The following is a 21414-nucleotide window of genomic DNA, read 5'->3' as shown; positions in this document are numbered from 1 at the left end:
CACCGTTGGCGAGGAAGGGTAGATCACCCTCTGCCTTTGTAAGGCAGCTGAGTGAGCGCTGCTGATGGCTGCTCCCTCCGTGCACGCCTGCTGCCCGCGGGTTACTGCAGGTTACCCAGCCCGGCCCTGTGCCAGCGCCTGCGGCCGGCAGCCATGCATGCGGCACAACACGTAATACCGGCAGCCCGGCCCCGCGTCACACGAGTTCATTCACCCCGGACAGGGGAATTTTCCTGCCGCTGCCGGCCCTGCTCTCCCCATCCCTATTCGAAGCTGCAGGGAAGTGAAAGAAAAAGGGGGACTCCCTGCACCAAATGTCGCTTTAATTGCTGTCTGCTTCCCCCCCTGCCTCATCCCACCACCCGCATCTCGGCACAAGGGGACCATGCTCCGCTTCCCAGGCTCAGATGCCCCGGGGTGGGCACGATGGGGGCTGCATGGCCGCCCTGGCGATGAAGGGCTGCTGCTTGTGGTATCCAGTTCTCTTCTGATTCAGCACAACCGCTCTGAAAACAAGTGAGGCAGAAGGCCCATCTCCAACCCTGATTATGCAGCCGAGCCTAAAAATAAAATTAATGATCCCTCTGCCTGCGTTTCACGAGAGCAGAGCTCAGATCTCTGCCTCTCCCTCTTTCTCCAAGGCTGTCATTAAATCCCCTGCCCAAAATACGCTTTCCGGCACAGTCGAGCCCTCCAGCGCTGCCAGCTCAGCGCCGAGCTCGCTGCCTGGAAGCGTTTTAAAGCCATTCCTGTTCCCCCTTCTCTGCGTGATCTATGAATTAGGGCTGCCATCCCGACGCACCCCAACGCTGCTTCTCTGCGCATCTCCCCCCGACCGAGGCAGGGACGGGTTAAGGCGCTGCCGGGAAGGGACGGCAGCGAAACAAGCGATCGCTTGTTCGCATCCACCGGCGGGAGGGACCGAGCGGGGCTGCCAGGTGGGGGCTGCGGGCACGGCCCCCTCCATCCCCGCCTCTCTCCGTCCGTGGGCCCTACTTAGCGGGCAGACCCGCGCACACGTGGATGCGGAGACCTCCCCCCATCCCCGGCCGGCGCCAGGCAGCTCGGCCCCGGCTGGCGGATCTCTGCACACCCCGCTGCCGCCCATTGGCTGAGCGCAGCCGCAACGGCTGAATGTGCACAAAAAAAAACCACTTCGGGGAGGAGGGGTGCGGGCTGAGCGTGCCTGGAGGTTACTGCCGGTCAGCCCACGGCCTCCCGGAGCGTGTCGGCCCGGCTGTTTACAGCAGCCCGCAGCTCCTGACCCGTGCGGGGCCAATCGGCGGCTCTCCTGCCTTGTGTGATCCCGCATGGCCCAATCCGCAGCCCGGCCTCCGCGTTTCGGCTCCGCTTGCGGGGCCGCCCTCCAGCCGCGCCCCGGGTCCCGCCCGCACCCGGCTGCAGCGCGGCCCCAACGGGAGGAGCGTGAAACGTGCAGCCGACAGAGCCGACCCCCAGGCCCCATACCGCCCCCCAGCCCCTCTGCCGCCCCTGGGCCCTTCCAGCCCAGCGCTGTCCCGGAGCTGCTGCGGCACGTGCTGAGCTTTGTGATGGGGAGCCCCTCTGCTCGGCCGTGCCTGTAAACTCATGTGTCCTCACGTGAAGCTCAGTGCTCAGTGCACGCACAAAGGCCGTGCTGTTGGTCCTGTCGCTAAAGCCAACGCAGCCCTCTCCTGCTCGGAATTCTTAACTGCAGCAACCTGTCAAACTTTTCTTCCTCGTGAAGCTAAATGGAAAACCACAGCGCTTTGCAGAACAAGCAGGATTTCGTAATGGAGTGACAACAGCTGTGACACGCCACTTTGGCACCGTAACAAACACATCTGCTCGTCCCACGTGGTTTGTCTCTTTTGCTTCTCCTAAAATAGCTTTTTGCAAAACCCTGCTCTCTGCTGCTCCATCCGCAGTGCTGCACGCCCTTCTCCAGCCCCCCCCCCTCGGTGCTGGTGCCACCTGCTGCAGGGCTTGTGACAGGCAGAAACACGGGGGGACTCACACAGCCCTAATGTTGCACTTCTCTTTTCGAGCTGTTGGGTTAAGCAGCGATGATCTGGATACCAGCTATTTAACTGCCGTTTAATCACCTAAAATAGACTCATCCTGACCCCAAACCCCAAAGAAATGATGCTGAGATGCATTGCTCCTGGGTGACCACCAGGAAGTGCATCATTGGAAAACTGATGGAAGTGAAGTCAAAGTCATGGGACATTAGCTGTGAGGTTCCAAGTCCCTCCCACTTCCAGTGGGTGAGGATGTCAGGCCACGCTGCGCTCACCTGCCCTGAATTCCCCTCCAGCCAAAATTCTTCCAACCCATCCGAGGGCTGGAATATCTCTTGTCACTGGCGAAGATGGCGGGGGCAGGTTTCAACCCACTTCTGCAATTTTAAAGTGATGCATGAGATCCACGCAGGTTAAATAAGCATCTTTTATAGTCGAGAGAGACAGGGAGGCGGTTCCCAGGGTGACTCACAGCAGCAGCCTTAGATACCAGGTTTGGAAAAGGGTGAATCACCTCCGACTGGTGCCTCTCTCCCTTTCGTACCCAGATACCTCCGTTGAGTTGGATGAGGCTGGTGCAGTGGGCCCCACTCCTGGGTGTTAGTGGTGGGAGCCCTCAGCCTCCAGCAGTGACCCCCAGAACACAGTGAGCAATGTCAGCATGAGAGCAGTGGCTATGGCTGCGGCTCACACCATCCTTGTTTGAGAGCTGAGGAGGTTCAAAACGCCCCAAGAATTGCTAGAAACTGGAAAAGCTGAGCTTGACTAATAAGAGTTCATTTTTCTTAACACAGGAGGTGATAAACCTCTGGCAATGTTGCCAATGGGCAGCCTGCATCAGCACATGATGTGCTGGGAGGGCTGAGACTTGAATCAAGCAGCTCTATAGCAGGCTGCTAAGTATGGGGCTGAGCCCCCAGCAACCACACATCCCAAATTACCACAATGTCTGATGGCACACGATGAATATCCCATCTTTGGGAATGGAGCTCAGTGTGCCACTCCCGACCCATGAGCCCATCTCAAACCCACAAATGCGAGTGTGCTCTTTGGGCTAATGGGCACGCAGCATACTGGGATTGATGTGGTAGAAGAGATTGTGGACCCATGAGAGTCCTCAGGAAATATCGAGTCACTGTAAAAGCACTGCTAACAATGCACCAGCTTTGCTTTAATGTTTGTGTGCAATTTATTTTCTGTGTTTATGAAAATTTTCTTTGGCTCTCTCCAATTCCTGTTCGGCTGCGTCAGGCGCAGCATTAGGGGGTGTATGAAAAGAGCATCAAAAGTGGATGTTTTCTCGTTGCAGAAGTCAGCTATACCAGTATCAGCTTCCATTTGGATTCAGGGCAAACCTGAGAATCAAAGGAAGAACCCCTTGGTCTTTTCAAATTTATCTGCAGACAAAGAGCTGGGATTTCCCAGCTGTCTGGCGCTGGTTTTTCTCCAGGCCGTTGTCTCTTTCAGTGTTTTATTTCCTTTGCTTTTGATTTGGACTCCTTCCATCATAACACCATCATAACTCCTTCCATCATAATCAGCTCTTTTGCACACAAATACAGCTGAAAAACCTTTTTCAAGCAAAAGCCAGAAACGTTTTGAAAATACCCAAAGCAGAACGCACTGATGCAGCACAAACACTCCCCATCCCCTCCCCCCCCCCCCCTTTTTTTTTCTTCTTCAGGATGCTATTTTTGGTTTCTGGCAGCACATCAGTCCTGATGGGACGATGGCAAGAAAGATCCCCTGGGTGGGATGGAGCTGCTCAGGAGGTGATGCAGGCTCACACCCCTTGGGCTGGGCCAGCCCAGAGCCTGAGTCACTCATCATGCATTTACTTCTCACTCTGCTATTGGCTTCTCACACACACCGGGCAGGTCTCCTAATCCTCCTGCAGCTGGCACAGGTGATGCTTTCCTGCTTCTCAGATTTTCTTCTGTGATCTCTGGAAGACAGACTTGACATTCAGTGTCTGGCACAGGGAAGTAGGGTTTGGTTAGGCACATCCGTGACTGTGGTGGGGAACTTCTGTCCCACCTGCTCCACTTGGGGTTGAGCTGCCCGTGTTGTCAGCTCTGCCCCCTGACAGCCCAGCAGCACAGTGCTGAGCCATGCTGCAGGCACATCCCAAGTTGCATGAGTGCTGCGTGCTGTCTCTTTGCCCTTCAGTTGCACAACAGCGATGCATCTCCATTCCACATGGCCAGCAAGTACAGACATTTCTAACCCAAATGTTTGCCTGGGCACAGCATACGGTGTCAGCAACAGTGGCCTCTGACCCTCTCTGGTCTGTGGGAGGCAGATCAGCTGCTTGGCCTCGTGGCACCAGCTCAGCACAAAGGGCTGTAGCACACATAATTACAGATGCTCTTGCTGTTCATTGCCTTGTTCATGTGCAAAAGACTGCTCAAAACACATCAAACAGTATATATTTACTGGTCTGGGATTAGGCATTGTATCTCTCATGCAGACCCCACTTTGGAGCACATAGGCTGGTTAAATGCGATCAGTTCCCCATTGTACAAGGGCTACTGAGGGGAAAGGAGCTGTCTGCGATCATGAGGGGCCTTAGTGCAGCAAAAAGGAGGGCAGTACTCATTCATTCTGTTAAAGATAATCCCTTTGCCCTATTAGTTTAAATATAATTCCCCCATCATCAGTGAAATTCACTGAGATGCCCTGGCAGCTGGCATCAACAGAGCACCTCCCAGGAAAAGCAAAGCTTTACGGCTGCTGAAAATCTTCCTCTTTGCTCCTGTGTTTGAAATAGTTTTTCCATGCCTGAGAGGACAGGGCTAGGCAGCTCTTTTTGGGGGTAGATGGGGATGCCAGTGCAAAGCCATTCTTACTGCAAGAGTGATTGCAGAGTAGGCTGGCAGCAGAGGGCAAGAAGGAACTGAGCTGCTGGAGAGCTGTGATTGAGCCATTGGGAGAGGGGGTGGCAGCTAATTCCAGTTAACGTGACAGGCAGTAAGTGGCACAATGCAACTGCCAACGAGTCAATCACAGTGACAAGCAGAAGTGAGATGCCTGGCAATGCAAATCTCAGCAAAGCTCATGCAAAGCAGGGTCTGTCCGCAAAGGCTCAATGTGTGTCTTATTTCCCAAATGTCAGCTCTGTAATAACTGGATGAGGAACCTGGTTTTGTGAAACAACCAGCATCGCTTATTTCAGCACTTAAACCCACAGCCAGTGGCTCACTGTCACCTTTACATGCCTCCCTCCTAGTTTATGTTATGCTAGTCCTTTTGTCATATGAACCACAAACCACCACCCAGTTTTAATTTCTGACTCTGGGATTTATGAATGCTTTTGGAACCTCTCACAAAATACCAGCAGCATGAAGAAGAGCAAGAAGCATCACCCCACACACTGACCTCCCCTCCACCACCACGACAGCTACCTACACAGTGAGCACCAAGCATGGCAGCACAACCCTCTCAATCTTCACCACAATAAAACAGGTCTAGAACCATTCCTTCTCCCCACCACATACCTGAAAGAAGCACAGAGGTTTCTCTTTTCCAGTTCCTTCTCAAAAACCCATCTCCTGCTGTTTTCCTGGTCATACCAGCTTCCTGCTCAGCTGAGCAATGAGTCAGAGTACCCAGATCAGACCTTCAGTTCCTCCTCTCCTCGTGGCTGCTTGAGTCCCACTGCAGCAGGACATGGCTCTTGGCAGGGAGGGCAGAAGACTCTTTAGTAGTCCGTGGACTTCCCCACTTCAGCAGCCCTTTACCCTCATCCCCAGCCCCTTTGCATAGGACACGAGGCTCTTGGAATCTCAGGCTCTGTGGAGGGGAAAAGATGCAGTGGAAAAGGAAGAGTTTCAGAGCACTCACCCTTTCCTCCCCTGTGGACACCCAAGATGATAGCAGTCTTCTCTCCCAGCTCACTGACTGGCATTACATTCAAATGTGCCAGCTGTACACTACCTGCAGCTCAGGTGTCTCCAGAACCCCTTGCTGTGCAGCCAGGAAAGATGTTTCCTCCATCAGCAGCAGAAGATATGCAGGCAAAAATAAGAGAAGCCAACTGAGACCATTGGCAAAGCTGCCAGACTGAGCCAGTGCTGCCTACAAAGCAGCCACACTAATTGAAACCTGCTGAAGAAGTAGACTGTCTTGTTAACCACATGTGTAGGAAAGCCCCAGGTGAACCTCTTCACTAGTAACCAGTGCAGTATGCCATATGGCTGAGATCCCAGGAAGCTCTCTGTTGAGGGCCTGAGCCATCCTGCTCTGCTGGGTTCCCACGTAGAGCAGGTATGCAATTTGCTAGCTGCTGGATGCCATGTAGTCAGAGTCTGCGAGGAACTCACACATCCAGGTTCAGCACCAGTATGTTACAGTGCAGAAAAGGTCATTGCTTCATATAAGGGTCAGCTGGACCACCTGTAAACAGCTCTGCAACTCCATAGCATCAGAGGGAATGACTCGATAACAAATGCCGACATGAGACAGAAATCTATGGATATCGTTAAAAAAAATCAGAAACCAGAAGTGGTCATAGAATAGAATCACAGAACCATTAAGGTTGGAAAAAAACACTAAATCACCTAGTACCACCTTCAATCCATCGCCACTGTACCCACTAACCACGTCCTTCAGTGCCACATGCCCTTTCCTCAAACACCTCCAGGGACAGTGACTCCACCAGGTCACACTTCAGATGAGAGTTCAGAGCGAACTAATCTTTCCAGGTTTTCCCTTCCCTGTTGTTCTCTGTACATAGCATGGTGGTCCGTCTGAACTTGTGTTCATATCCATATAAAAATGATAGCGCTGGCATGCCCAAGGACTGATCCATCTGCTCAGAGATCAACCTTATTCCTAAATTGCTCAAGTACACCTCATGCCACAGGATCACATGCTCTGCCAAGGGCATACATCTTGGTAACAAGTCTGTGCTGAAAGAGCTGATTGTGATGCATTGTTGTGTCTGTAGGCACATGCTTTGCTCGTTCAGGGTAATGATGCTGCTCATTTCAGCTTAAAGGCATGGGGCATTTCCAGGTACCAACAGTTCATTTCATGTGGGTTGCATGTTCCCCTAATCGATCATCCTGCTAAGTAAGTTTGCTTTTCGCCACCCTAATAAAGAAATGCCTCCCGGAGTCATAAAAACCGCTTTGTGCAAGTCTGCATTTAAGTTCTATCTAGATTTGAATGGAGAAATGGTTGTCAGGAAACATGACTGGGCAAAGACAAGAAAGATACATCCTAAGAAGATAGTAAGTGAAAGCTTTCCAAAGAGCAATAAGCTTTGGAGACTGGTAATCCTGGTGAGTTTACAAGAACTGATAGACTCCAAAGCCTGATGTTGAACAAGGCTGCCAGCACACATTAGCATCTTCAGCAGGTTGTATAACTCAGATCACACCCACAAGGGCACCAGCTGCTGCATGTAAGTGAAGACTATGGGGTTACATACGCGCCTGGTGAAGCAAAGTGTCCTTTGAAGGAATTTCTAAACACTTGCCTGGAAGCCACTGGTGTTTCAGGACGACCTCCTGCTTCCAAGCGTGCACACTGGGGTTGGCTTCCAAGTTCCAGCTGGGCAACAACAATGAATGTGAGTGAGTACACAAGTCATAAGCATTCTGTGAATAGTCACCTGCTATTTCTAATAACAACTTGATTCTATTAAGAACAACAGCTAATAGAAGATACTATAAGGAATAGCAGCTGTAATCTATTTCTTCCCCTAACAATAAAAAAGGGAATTATAGCATCTGTTTGGAAGAAACATATTAAAGATGGTACTTGCTGTGGTACAAGGTGGCACTTGTAAACCTCGGTGGTGTGTCCTGCAGATGCTGTCAGTACAGGACAGCTTCTTTGTCCAAACAAGCCACCTGCCATGAAACAGTTCATGGAAAGCCATGTGAAAATCTTTTCCACTGCTCACAGCGTTCAAAGGAAGAGGGTCCCATGTGAGAGGCAGCTGACCATGCTGCTCCATCACCCACACATCGCTACATGCTTCAGTGTATGGCTAAGGACCACAGACTGGCAGATCCAACCCCACCATTAGGCACCCTGTCTGCAATCTGCAAGCTTTCTAAAGCACGTGCTTGTTTCATGTGTCTCCATAGGTGATGCCTCAAGGCTGATGTTGATGTCCAGGGAAACTATGCAGATTCAGCATTTCTAATGTGGAAAAACAACCATATGTTGCAAGTTGCATTGCCCCAAAAAAGAAAGCAGCAACATTTTTACCTTGCAAGCCTCCCCCTGGATATGCCTCCAGGTAATCTGTGTTCCCATCTCTCTGGGGCTGTCACGGCTGTACCTCCACTTAAGGAACAAATTTCCCCATATGTGCATAAAGAATGTGAGTTGTTTGTATTACTATTGCAACCAAACTAGCTTTATTGAGTCAGACCCAAAGCATCTTCTGATTAACCACAGGCAGCAGCAGATGCTTAGACACTGAAAGAACAGCCATATTATCTCTAGCCTCTTATTTTTAATAACTACCAATAGTGTCCTCATCTGTAAAGCACTCCTCCCAAAGAAGTGCTTAAAGGCTCCAACCAGGTCACACAGTCTTGCACGTAAAAGCCGCTCTGGCCCTAGATAGAGCCCGCAGCCCAAGAGGCAGAACCGCAACATCCAGATGCAGGCACAGAGGTGCCTCGTAAGAAGCAAACCCAAAGCACTCATCACAAAGCTAAGAACCAAATGCAATCTCTCAAGACCTGCTCCTGGACTGAGTTCTCAGAACCATCTGTCTAAAACTTATTAGAAACAATCAAACTAACCAAATAAACACCTTGGCAGGCAAAAAACATGTTTCCAGATATTCCAGTGGTGTTCCAGCCCCAGTTGCTGAAGTTTCACACACACACACCTGGCCTCTGTGAGCACACACTGCACGGCACTCACACACACCTCACTGAAGAAGCACTCAAGCACAACTTCCTGCTTCAGCAGATGTGTTTCCTGCTATCTCTGCTAACGCCTTCAGCCCCAGCACACTGATGTGAGCAACATCATAATTTATTAAGACACAGCACGCTTTTCTGCTGTTTTTCCCTTCTTCACTGTCATCACTGTTTAAGTCCTGGCTGTGAGAGCACTCTCAGCTCAATCAGCTGATGCTGGCAGCCCAATGAGCTGCAATCAGCAGATGCCTGCAGTCAGCAGCTGGCTTCCAGCTCCCACCTCAGGCAGACCACAAAGCACTTCACTTCTGTGCCCAGCACCTCACCAGGGAGCAGGAGAAGACCCTCAGCCAGTGGGACCTCATGAGCCCATCCATCGCCTGCAGCCACTAGATTCATTTAGTGCCCAAATAAAATAAACCAAACTGGGTGTGATTGAAGATAAAGGGCAAAGTGAGCTAGCTCAGCTTTAAAGGTATTAGTCATGAATTTTTACTCAAAGTTCTCAAAGCTTGTTTTGCTTTTTTCCCCTCTTATCCCTTTCATCTGAGTGAAACACAGGTGATGTCAATTGTGCTGAGACAGTCCCTACAATTTTGCTTACCTTTGACACTTCCACCTGTACCTCAGACTTCAAGGAAAGTCTGCAGGACGTCAGCAGCTGTAAGGCTAAAGGAACTTCTTTCCAGATCCTTTCTACCAGTGCCAAATTGTTATCAATTCTCCATGCATCGCCTGGGGAAACCTTCAGAAACCTAGCAGAAACCTTCCTACTTCAGAAAGCAGTGTGCTTTGCCATCTGCCCCCCAAATGCACCAGCAAGCAAGGAGGCTGTCCAGGGAGATGGTGGAGTCACCATCCCTGGAAGCGGTAAAAAAATGTGGAGATGTGGCACTGAGGGACATGGCTAGTGAGCATGGGCTGGTGGTTAGACCAGGTGATCTCAGAGGTCTTTACCAGCCTTAATGATTTTATGATGGCCTGCTTTCTTTGCTTCCTGTGCTCTCTGAGGCTTTCAAACTGCTCTGCCAGCAGCTGGGAACCCAAGCAGATGCCACCTTTGTCTGGAAGGGTAGCATTTAGAAAGCTACAGATAATCAAGTGGGAGATCTCTGTGGCTGCTTTACCAGAGTTACTAGAGAGAAGCAGCAAGAACCTCAGGATTAAATCCCATCAGTTTAGCAACTAAATTAATTACAGTGCAGATAGAGCGGATGAAGGAATGCATATCAAGTAATCAAGTAACACAACACCTACTCAAGTTAAACTCCAGGGACTCGCACTCCCTCGCCCCAGAGAAGTGTCTCTGGTGTGGCCCCACATGCTACAAAGTGAACATACCAGCTCTTCCACTGCTTCCCCTGGCCTCCCTCATTCTCATCAAGGATCAGAGCACTTTGTGTTTGTTTGCTTTTTCTCCCCACCTGATGCATGAAACACGTACTGGACTGGGACTCAGGGAGTCTGGATGCTCATTCACACTCTACAAGTGACCTATAGGTTAACCTTGGGCCATTCCTTCTTGTTCCTTAATCAAAAGGAACAATCCCCATCTTCACGAGCCTTTTGCTATATACCTATACAGCAGTTTATGCTGTACATACTAAAGGAGTAATTGGACCTGCCTAGATCCCCAGAGTTTTGGGGAATTGGTTGTTTCCAAAGTATCCAAAGGTCAACTTGATTCTCTGCTTTTACATAAGAACATTTTGCAGATGGAAAAAAAATAGATCAACTTCAGATCAGAATACTTAAATTAAGCAATATAAAAGTTTGCCATTACTTTGTTTGCTCAGTGATGAAACAGCAGGGAAAATATAGCTACTGGAAACCTTTCAGCTGTGATATCTGCTCTTCAGATATCAAAGGAGATGAGAGCTGTTCAAATGTAGTAAGATTCCCTATGGACACTGTTTGAAGATCAAACATCTGTAACTACCTCAAACAGGACAGCCTGCCAACCACCACAGGGACATGGTCACACTAACACAAGTGCCAGCTTTTCTGTTTGTCTGCAAACACTGGGGCCAGAGAGTTGCTGAATCTCTCGCTGACCACAGAAGCCAAAGAACAGTAAACTTCATGGGTGATAAGAATGATACCAATCAACAGGGAAACCAGCTGATTGATGCATAAGCCACACTCTGCTATGACAGAAGCACAGGGGTTACCTAAGTTAAATGAACTGGTCAGGCACTGCCAGCAGACAAATATCCCTAAGACTAAAATCACCTAACCAAGATAGCAGCTCAAGGACAAACCTCATCACAGAGAGGGCCTATCCTCCAGCTCCTCAGATAACACTGCTGAAGCTCTGCCCTCCAACCTGAGATCTGTGAGGTCACCAACTGAGAATTATCCTGGTTTAGCCAGACACCCCACATCAGAGCTGCTCTGGTGTAGAGCCTACAGACCCACCATTAAATTGCTCAAAAGACCCTAGAAACAAAGTTCACATATACATCTGGGAGAGGACTCAAAAGCATTTCTGATAGGAGCTACATCCCCAGAATCAACTCACATGCTTAAAGACTAATGGTATCCCAGCAATAAACAGAAGTATGACATACTGACTCTGGGCAGCCTGGTCTAGTAATTGGTGACCCTGCACATAGCAGGGGGGTTGAAAACAGATGATCACTGTAGTCCTTCTCAACTCAGGCCAATCTATGATATAGTAGGTCAAATTACCATATTGACATTAAAAGAGAGAATTCCAGAAACCCTCACTGTAAATAAGACCAGGGATGCAAAGTCACTTCTTCCCCCAAATGCAGAATTTTCTAGAACTTCAGAAATACCTTCAGGCACTAGACTTTCAGAATTGCTTCTGGTTCCTAATCTTACTTGCCTTAAGAGCTTCTCCTGCAGTCCCTCCAAAGCAGAAAACAGCTGGGAACTAGGGAGAATTACAGAAGGTAACTCTCTGCTCAGAATAATTGTTTTCTTTCCTGAGAACTGGGCATTGCTATGCTCCCCTTCCCTTACGTGGTACCAATCATAAAAGGTAGTTTCCAAATACATCTACTTCCTCTTCTCTCTAGCAGCTGTCTTACTAGCTTTCAACAATCAAAGCTTTAACCACAATCAAAGATCTGAGGTTAAATCTCTAGATATGCACTCAGAGTCTTGCTGTAAGCCTATTGTTCCCCTATGCATCATAGCAGTAACCTCTATATTCTCATGCCCAGCTCAGCTCCCAGAAGACCTTTTGGAGGCTCCTAACCCAGCAGGTCCATTTTATAGCAAAGCCTCACTGCTCAGCTGCCCTTCATCTCCCAGCACCTCATTCCCCACACCTGGAAGGGGGAAAGAGGCACAGCTGAAGCTCAGCCTGCCTCCTTGTGAAAGGCCAGTCCAATTTTCCTCAGCAGAGAAATTACAAGCCAGGGCTAGTTTTGGTACAAGCTATCCAAGATGGGCAGTTGAACCCAAAACGATGTCTGAAAGCAATCTATTAGCCTGTTTGAACACGAGAGTGATCCATCATCTTAGCCCTGAACAGAGCACATGGGGAACCACTCCAGGGTTTACATATGCTGAAGGTCTGAAGGTGATTTTGGGAATCCTACCAAAGATATTGTGAAGGGCTCCATTTCCTGAGAGACAGTTTCTACCATACTAGAGTACTCTGCAAATGTTGGCCTTTGTCCATTCAAGGTAGCCAGGCTGAGTGGGAGGGAGCACAGCTCTAAATTACAATTCAGCTGATGTTACAAATGACATATTTGAGGCAACTTTCTCATTATTATATTATTGCATTTTGCCTGTGTGCTTTAACTCAGCTTAGATGAAGCCTCAGGAATGTCTCCTGGTCACTCAGGTCTTCATCAGAACACAGAGCACACACTGGGGCCAGGGCCAAGAGAACATGGCAGTGGGGAATGTTCCTGTTCTTTTGGGCCACTGAAGGAAATCCTTTCTTTGTGACATGAGTGGGTAAGATGGTGGTCACGTCTGGACTTTGCAGAACTCTTCCCTTCTATATCATCAGTGCAACTGCTGTTAGAGAGAAGGGAAAGAGAGCGCTAGTTTGGTGGAAATGCTGGCAGAATCCTGATGCCCAGAACTTTTATCTGAGAGGAGATTTGCTGTTCAAGTCAGCCCAGTGAACAAGATGAAATTTGATTAGTCGACTGTCTTCTGTGCCAGTATGGCCAGAAATTATTTTAAACTGCTCTTCCTTTGGTCAGATATTTGATAGAGTGCCACATAATAATATTTATTAAGGGAGTGGAGAAATCCTGACTGTATAAAAATAGCAAGGCCTGGATTAGAAACTGGCTGGCAGATGAGGAACAGAGCTTCACTGTTGCTTCAGATTGCCTGGTGACACCAAAAAGATTCTGTACAGTGTTGGCATGGGTCGGCTCAGCTGAGGCAGATTGACATAGAAGGCACAAGGCTGATCTGGAGAAGCACAGTGAGAAACATGAGCTCTTTTAGATGACTGGCTGATATCCTGATCAAGAGAGGGAACACACAGAGGAAATAGGCTTTCACTCAGATTGGCTCCTTGCAGCCCAGCAAAGCTGGAAAACATGCCATTGGAAGGGAGGTGCGCAGAAGGGTTTGCTTTTCTGCCTTGTTAGATGGCAAGTTTGTGCTTGTAATACCAGGAAGAGTATCCACGGTTCTCGTATAATTCACAGCAAAAGGACAATCTTCCTCCCTGCCCTGCCCCCAACCACAGTTAAAAATGTCTTTTGACAGGATTTTATTTTTTTTGGCCTAAGATATTTTTTCCTTTATGAACCGGCACCTTCTTCCTCCAGTGATGTTCCTAGTGAACAACTAAAAACAGGTAAGGGACTGGAAGTCCCATTCTCCACAAGCCATTGGGTTTTGCTCCCTCTTTGGATAGGTACAGGAAGAATCCCCTTGTAGCCACTAATAAAAAAGGTACCAGCTCATCCTCCAGTACCAGTGAGCTACGAGCCCCATTCCCTAAGGAGCTGTTCTCTGCAGAGGACCAACACAACTGCCAAACAATTGCCCTTTGGGATCCAAGCCCAGGAGATGGCTCCTTTAAACATAGAAGACAGCTTCTAGCAGGCACTGCAGGTGGAATACAGATCGTGTTTGAGGTGTGCTTGGAGGGCGTAGTCACCTCTGCTCACAACACAGGTGTCACACCTTACAGTCACACCAAACTCTGAAAGTGGTTTTATACACTCAGGCATGCGCACAGGGTTTCCTCCATGACTTCTTATCACTTGTGGTCTGTTGCCAATACAGCCAAGGGAGCATTCAGGTAAATTAATTTATATGAAGGCTTTGATGTTGATTATTAAGACAAAGGCAAAAGTCTGCCAGGTGCTACACAACACACACTGGGAGATGCTCACTGCCTCCAAAAGCTTATGTAGGGACTTTGCAAAAGCAAAAGTAGGGACTTTGACTGTGGAGAAAGGCTGGATTAAGTGAAAGTGGGATAGTTTATCCACACTGAGAGACTGAGCTGGAATTAGAAGCCCCTGTGTCCTGAGCAGGATCTGGTAAGTTCCCTAAGCATCACCACCTACAAATCATTGATACAGTCTTTAATAGGCATAATAAAAGCCTCCCTGAAACTGGCCACACTGAATTCCTGCAGACATTTTGTTCTTTCGCTGGTTGCATACCATGGGTGTGTAGGGCTGTTCCAGCAGCTGCATGCAAGGCTTCGGACGTAGCAACAGCTACAGACTGGCTGAGAGAATGACTCCTGACGTATGCAATCATCCATCAGCACGCCCTGCGGTGCTATAAAAAGAGCCGTGATGCGAGCACGGCGCTCTTCGTCCGCTGAAGGAAGAGCTGGAACAGCATCGCCATCCTTGTGTCAGAGAGGGAACTGCAGGAACAGCACGTCCCGAGTCGGTGCCTTCAGCTGCACCGAGGGTTACACGCCCCTCTTTGCTCACCTTGATGACACGATGAGGCCTGGATCATTTTGCTGTATTTCTGAAATCTGAGGAGAGGAAGAGTGGGATTCCTCCTCCAAACACGCACTGCTATGAAAGCTGTCAGCATAAACTCTGGGAGTAAATATGACTTGCAGTGTGGCTTCAGGTAATGACAAAGTTATCTGAAGTACCTCATCCTAGAAGATACAACTCAGTGATGGATTAATATGAACACTCATTGAATCATAGAATCACAAAGTTGGAAAGGACCTACAAGATCCAAAGGTCCGACCATCCTCCCATCACCATTGCTACCACAAGACACTAAACCACATCTCGTAGCTCCTCATCCAGATGCCTCTTGAACACTGCCAGGGACAGTGACTCCACCACCTCCCTGGGCAGCCATTCCAGTGCCTGACCACTCTGAGAGAAAAAGGTTTTCCTTACATCTAATGCGGTGGCCACTGCAATTTCTTGCCTTCTCCTCACTATTGGTGTGGCATGGATGGTGTAATTAATGCTTTGTGCTCTAAACACAGAGCTCATTCCTACTTTGCATATGTTAAAAAGCAGTGCAACATCGCTATTGATTTGTACTCTGAGTCCAGAGTACATCATCAAATAAACTTCAGGGCTTGGGAAGAGCTCACTTTGTACAGCATCCTCTTCTGCACCTATCGGGCAGCCATCCCAGCCCCCTGGGGTCTCAGACCCCAGTAACCCCAGGTCAGAAGGTTCCCATTTCACAGGACAGTCTGGCACCTACCTCATTAACACACCCCCCATCTCACCATTAACGTACTGTAGAGTAACCTCACTTCTCTTACTTTCCCAAGAAGCATGCCATTCTGTTGTCTGTTTTCAGCACAGATGTATCACACAAGGCACTGCCTCACTGCCTGACTCCGGGCAAGTTGTTACCTGTGCTGTGCCTCAGTTTTCAGCAGCCACTTAACAGCTGACATTTAGTAGCATGCGGGGAGGCTGTAGTGGACTGTGTTCTGGGATGCTCCAGTCATGGAGATCTGGTAAGGATGACTCCTTTCAGCAGCACCTAACCAGACTGATGCCTTCTTTCCTTAGGTGTGCTTCAACATTCACACCCCATAGAATTACTGCTTCTAGTCACACTTCTCTTTCCTTCAATGTCTGGGTCTCACCTCCTTCAGAGTGTGTTATGCTCCAATAACACTCCTCTCTCTGGCAGCCCTCATCAGTGGTGAAACATTGTCCAGGCTGACAGCAAGGAAGCCAAGGGACTTGTTCCCAGCAGGCCAACAAAAGTGCTGCTTTATTGTTTACGTGGCAGCTGGTTTCCTGGGACACTTATAACAGAGGTCAAGGTTGTATAACAACATTCTTCCAACAACCATCAATAAAAGCACCCCCTCCTTGAAAATGTGAAAAGAAGCTGGATTCTGTCTTTGTCAGCAATGGCATTTAAGAAGGATTTGTAATAGATTTTATGATGCCAATTTACCCTGAACTTTTTGGAGCTGTTTCTTCATCTCAGCTGTCTGAGTCAGTCTCCAAACTACTGATCATCACCATTTATTGGGGCTGACTGGATATTTTGGCAGAAGAGGTGATCCTGGTCAGTTCTGGAGCCAGAACCTGAGCCATGGGTTTTATTAGCAGAGGATTCAGCTTTCTTTACAGCTCATTGGGAACCACAGCACCGCATAGGTTGCTCATCCCTGAAAGGCAGCCACTCCCAAGGTGGAAAGTAGCAACAAGTAACACAAGGAAAGCCAAGTGAAATTCTTAGCCAAAGACGAACCAAGAAAGATCCACTGTTTAAATGCAAGTGCACTGAATGCATGAGATCTCTTACACAAACAGTCAGGCCCACCACTCAGCCCATTTGGGGCAGCTCAGGGAGGTTCTGCACGCCTCCTCAGCCTTGCTACCTCCAATGAATTACCACAAGTTTTTTGACATTTGGTGTTCATCATAAAGCCTCATTGCCTGCAGCTCAGGACTCTGGGCTTGCCTTTCACTTGTGAGAACAGCATGTTCCCAGCCCTGCCAATTCGAGAGGAAACAAGCCCCAAGAGTACCTTAAAGGCTTGGACACAAATAGCTCCCACTGTGTATTATTCTCAAACCAGTCTCATGATTTTGCAGGCCTGACTCATCCCAAGTAAATGTCAAGGGTTTGTCATGTTAGTCATCATAGGCAAAGAGGAAGGACCTCACTGGATTTGCACCAGCACTGTATTTACCACTATTTTAGGGCAAAGAGCTGAGAAAGACATGCAGGACTCTTACCCTGGTGTTAGTTCTAAGATCCCACAGGTCACAAGTGTACACAAGTGTGGTTCTGGACCTCCTTTGCATTCCCCTGGTGGCTTTGCATCCATCTCCCTCTTGAAGATCAGTGAGCTGTGGTCCTTCCTGAGATGTCTGTAGAAGACTCAGCAGCAGCAGCATCCTGTCCATAGGAAGCTTGCCACAAGACACACGGAGGCTGCAGAGAGGTCAGGGCTGTGCAGGCCTTTCATCAGCAGCTTTGCTAGGAGTTCTCTTGACTTGAAGGCATACTCAGTAAATTTGTGGATGACATTAAGCTGGGAAGAGGTAAAAGTTCTCTCAGAAGCAGCGAGATTCTAAGATTCTGTTATTCTATTCACGGTGACCCGGAGATTTCACCCCGCTGGGGACTCGAGACTCATAGGTGTGGAGGAGAGGGGAGAACCCCCGCAAACCCGGGCCGTGGCAGCACACCTGCTAAAGGGATGCTTATCAGCGGCAGGCGAGGCTGGAGCACCCTCTGCCGGCTGCTGCACGGCCGGGAGAAAGCCTGGCACACACCTCCACACGCTCATTAGGCTGCGTGGAATGTTAGAGGTGAAAAGGATCACAGAGTCCAGTCAAACCCTCAGATGAACCTCTCCTGTCCGTGATACAAAAGGAACTTCAGGCCAATCAGTCCCCGCAGCACAGAAGAAACAAATAGCTCTGGTGAGGGCTGGCCAGCTGTAAGTCAGCCGGGACGATTTACAGCTCCTGCAGAGCACAGTGATGATTTCAGCTAAAAAAGATCAAAGTGTGCCACTGGGCAGATCTCTGAATGAAAAGACTTGATTCTGAGCAGTTTGAAATCAGCTCTTGTTTCCAAATGTTCCTGATAGTGCTAATATCGAGAGGAGCACAAGAAACCTCAGGGAGAAACAAAATGCCTGTGGTGCAACACTGCACCTATTTGAGCAGCTTCTACATATCATTGCCTTGTCTTTCTCACCTCTGCCAGAGAGCCAAGCAGGCAATTATTTACAACTCTGCTGAGCCACCCTCCTGCTTCACCTGCCTCATATTCTGGCCTAGAGAGCTCCAGACCTTTCATAGACATTTCCCTCTCCAGCTTCTGATCCTTCTACCAGTGCAGTGGGATGCCTTCCACTCCCCATGACCTGGCCCATGGTGGATCACACAAGGCTGTCCAAAGGGTGGTGGATGTGTCCTGCCCAGGCAGCAGCACATGGCCTCCTGGTACCAAAGGGAGCACAGTTTTCCTTCAAGGGGCATGGAGACAGGAGAAAAGTGCAGCTGGGTGTAGTGCTGGAGCTGGCACGGTCCCTCTCATCCTAGGGGGATCTCACTTCCTTCCAGACAGCAAGGACGTGCTTTCAGATACTGCACCCTGTCCTTCCTAATTACACCTTCCCAAAGTGCTGCACATAATTCTCCTGCCACCCTCACTGTCCTGCTCCTCTAAGCTGATAGAGCCTGAAATGGGCGATTCCCAGGTACCCTCCTTTCAGCACTTCTGTCCTTTTCAGTGCCCAGTCACAGCACGCTGGTAAAAGATGCTCTGGATATGGACTTGCTTTCCAGACTCTCAAAATAAACACTTTTCTGGGAACACTGTGTGAGCCTCTGCAAGCTGGGTTACTAAAGGGAAGGAGCCAAAGTAATGCAGGGGAAAAAAAAAAAAAAAGAAAAAAAAAAAAAAGAAAATAGAAATAAACCCTCCCAAATTCCCTGTCCTCTTTTAGTACAGACCCCACTGAATTGTTTGGCTTTGAGTTTCACCTATTCAATCCTTCCCCCAGCCTGGTCATGGCAGTAGGGTCCCCTGAACTGTCCCTGCATTAACTGTAGGGAGGACATGAGGACAGATTTAATACTGGTAAAAAAGAAGCAGACCTCATGGGAACCTGCTCAGCATGTGTCAACAATGCAGGGAGCAGCAACAGAGAACGTGAATGTTACAGAGTCGGGCTTACGGTGATGAGGTCAAGCAGCTATTTACATGCTCAGGTGCGTCAATACAATTGATATCGACATGATTTCAGTTCAAATTGATTAATACATAAACACACAAACAAGTTTTTGGGCACACTAACAGCTTTCCTGCCTTTTCAAAGCCAAAATACTCAAAAAACAAATCAGCTTTTTCCATTGTGTATCAACCCTCCTAATAAAAGGTATTACATTTCCCCAGCTTTGTTTCCAGAGCCACTTGACTGCAGGAGCAGAATAACACAGGGCACTTTCAGTAGCAGACTGCAAGCGATACTTGCACTTTTGGGGACCCTTAGGGGATGTGTTGACAAGGACCAGATCCTGCTGAAGCCAAACTTGGCTGTTGCAAAAGGCAAAGAGCACAGTCAGGTCAGTCCAAGCCTTCTTACTGCTGTGGGATAGCAGACCTTCCTGAGGTGTCTTCTAGCACTTTTCAGGGCTGAACTCTGCATTTTCATCTCATAGTTCTGGCATATTGGTAGTTTTTTATTTCTGCCTGACCTTTTTAATGAGATATCAGTGGGCTGGACTTGAAATTTTTCCCCTGCTCTTCTTAACCCTGTGTCCATTTCCATCCTTAGCATGGTTATCCAGGTAAAAGGCAGAGCATTAGAGACTAAGTTTTTCAGTGGTTACTTTTACAAGCTCTTTCAAGAGAGCCAGGATCTTCTCTGGGTCCTGTAAATTAAAACATCTTATACTCGTGTTTTTGGGTTTTTGTTTGTTTGTTTTGTGGTTTTTTTGAAGCAAACCAAACACAAACCAGAGATGGCTGCAGCTTTTCTACCTCCTGTCATTCCCAAACCCCACCTGCCTTTCTGAAAGGACAGCAAACAGTCAAACACATATTTCAGAACCTCATGCAAAGGGTCCACGGGATCTGCACGAGCCAAAGGGTCAGACAGGGTGACACACCAACAGTCCCTCTGGTCATAAAATGTATTTTAAAGCTCTCTGAGCCCATTTTAGAAAATTTACAGGGCTTTCGTTGGTAACAACAACAACAACATTTTGAAAACATTATAAAACAATTTCAAGTCCCATCTCTTTAGAGAGTACCTCATAGGTTCCATTATACAGCCTTTGAGAACTGTAATTAAGTGCTTTGAAACATGTTTGGGTCTGCTTTGTGTCAGGTATTGCCTCCAGTCTCTTTGGCTTGAAGAAAATGCTTATTTACAGGAAAGTTACTATTGCATTTAATGGAAATCAGAAGCAGACAGTGAAGGCTACAGGCTCTGAAGCACCCTGTGCTCCTTGTGTTTATGTGAGCTTAGGGGAAAGCCTGCCTGCCTCCTGGGACAGCCTGATCATAAAAATATGAATTCCTCATCTTTATTTTGCATTTACCGGTTTGTTTGTTTGTTTTTTTTCCTCCTTCCTGCAATCCTCTTACTTAACTTGCCATGAAGTAAATAACAATAGCTCACCCCAGCGGACCTTTCCTTTCCAGTTGGTCAAAATGCATCTGAAGTTTAGCCTGATTTCAAAATGCTGTTGCTGCTGGGCCCAAAAGGAATGAGAAAATCCTGTTCAAGAGCACAGAAACAAGCATTTGGACACTTAGAAGAAGTACCTGCCAACAGAAACGCCTGCCAAATTCAGAGCACAATTTTGAAAACTGCTATTTCCTTTTCCCCTGAGGAAGCAGATCCCTTCAGAATCATAAACCAAACCTCCAAATCCAATACACTGTGCACAACATTACAGCAGCAAAACAGGAATTGAGCTTAGCCTCCTTACCTTTCAGCTCCTCAAGCTCCAGCCTCTACAAGACATGTTTTCAGATATCTTTTTTTTCCTCAGTGTTTGTAACACCTTATGTTTTAAAATGCTCATGGCTTCGGGAGCTGGTAAGGCTTTAATCAGTGCAAATACCACCAATCTGACAATACTGGGAGGCACAGCTGGCCCTAGAATAGGCTGATGGTGGCTGCATTTTTGTCTCACCTGGGTGCTTGCAAACAGTCAGGCCATCCTGGCAGTGCTAGGGGCAAAGGTAATGCTTTGCTTGCAGGCTATGTACTGCGTCCAAGGTCTGGCTGAGAGCACATCTCTGCTGGTCATGTGGACTGAGCAACCAGCCAGGGGGATCTTTTCATTTTGGGGGCTTGGCCAGGCTGGTCCAGCACTTCTGCCTTGCAGCTGTTTCCTGGGTGAAACAAGTTTCATGGTTCTCAGTACATGGTTTGGCTGATCATGTCCACAGCACAGTTGTATAACATGGAGAACATGCTGCTTACATTCAGGAGAAAGCATGTGCCTCAAGGCATGAAAGGACTCCAGGGCAGGCTGCATGGCAATGTTGCTAGTTCTGTAATGGATGCAGGGAAGAGAAGGGCAAGGAGCCATCTGCTAGTGGCCTTATGGAAGCTAACTAACCTC

At 48.4% G+C, this 21414-nt stretch overlaps 1 long non-coding RNA gene across 3 annotated transcripts; it reads right to left on the bottom strand.

Moving 5' to 3' along the window:
* Positions 1-3679: 3679 nt before the first annotated feature.
* LOC107315896 lies at positions 3680-21222 on the bottom strand. 3 transcript variants are annotated; one of them, XR_001556096.2, is made up of 3 exons: positions 20773-21222; positions 17053-17351; positions 3680-7556 (listed from the first exon to the last, which is right to left on the bottom strand). It is a non-coding gene; the product is annotated as an uncharacterized LOC107315896 (long non-coding RNA). The 3 variants fall into 3 exon arrangements; XR_004307696.1 differs by lacking the exon at positions 20773-21222 and having other exon boundaries at positions 17053-20001; XR_004307697.1 differs by lacking the exons at positions 17053-17351; positions 20773-21222 and adding an exon at positions 8898-13581.
* Between the last annotated feature and the right edge of the window lie 192 nt (positions 21223-21414).

The sequence above is a fragment of the Coturnix japonica genome, chromosome 6 (assembly GCF_001577835.2).
Source record: "Coturnix japonica isolate 7356 chromosome 6, Coturnix japonica 2.1, whole genome shotgun sequence".
In the NCBI taxonomy this organism is placed as follows: Eukaryota; Metazoa; Chordata; class Aves; order Galliformes; family Phasianidae; genus Coturnix; species Coturnix japonica.
The sequence above is the reverse complement of the archived record's forward strand: the minus strand, read 5'-3'. Positions and strand labels throughout refer to the sequence as shown.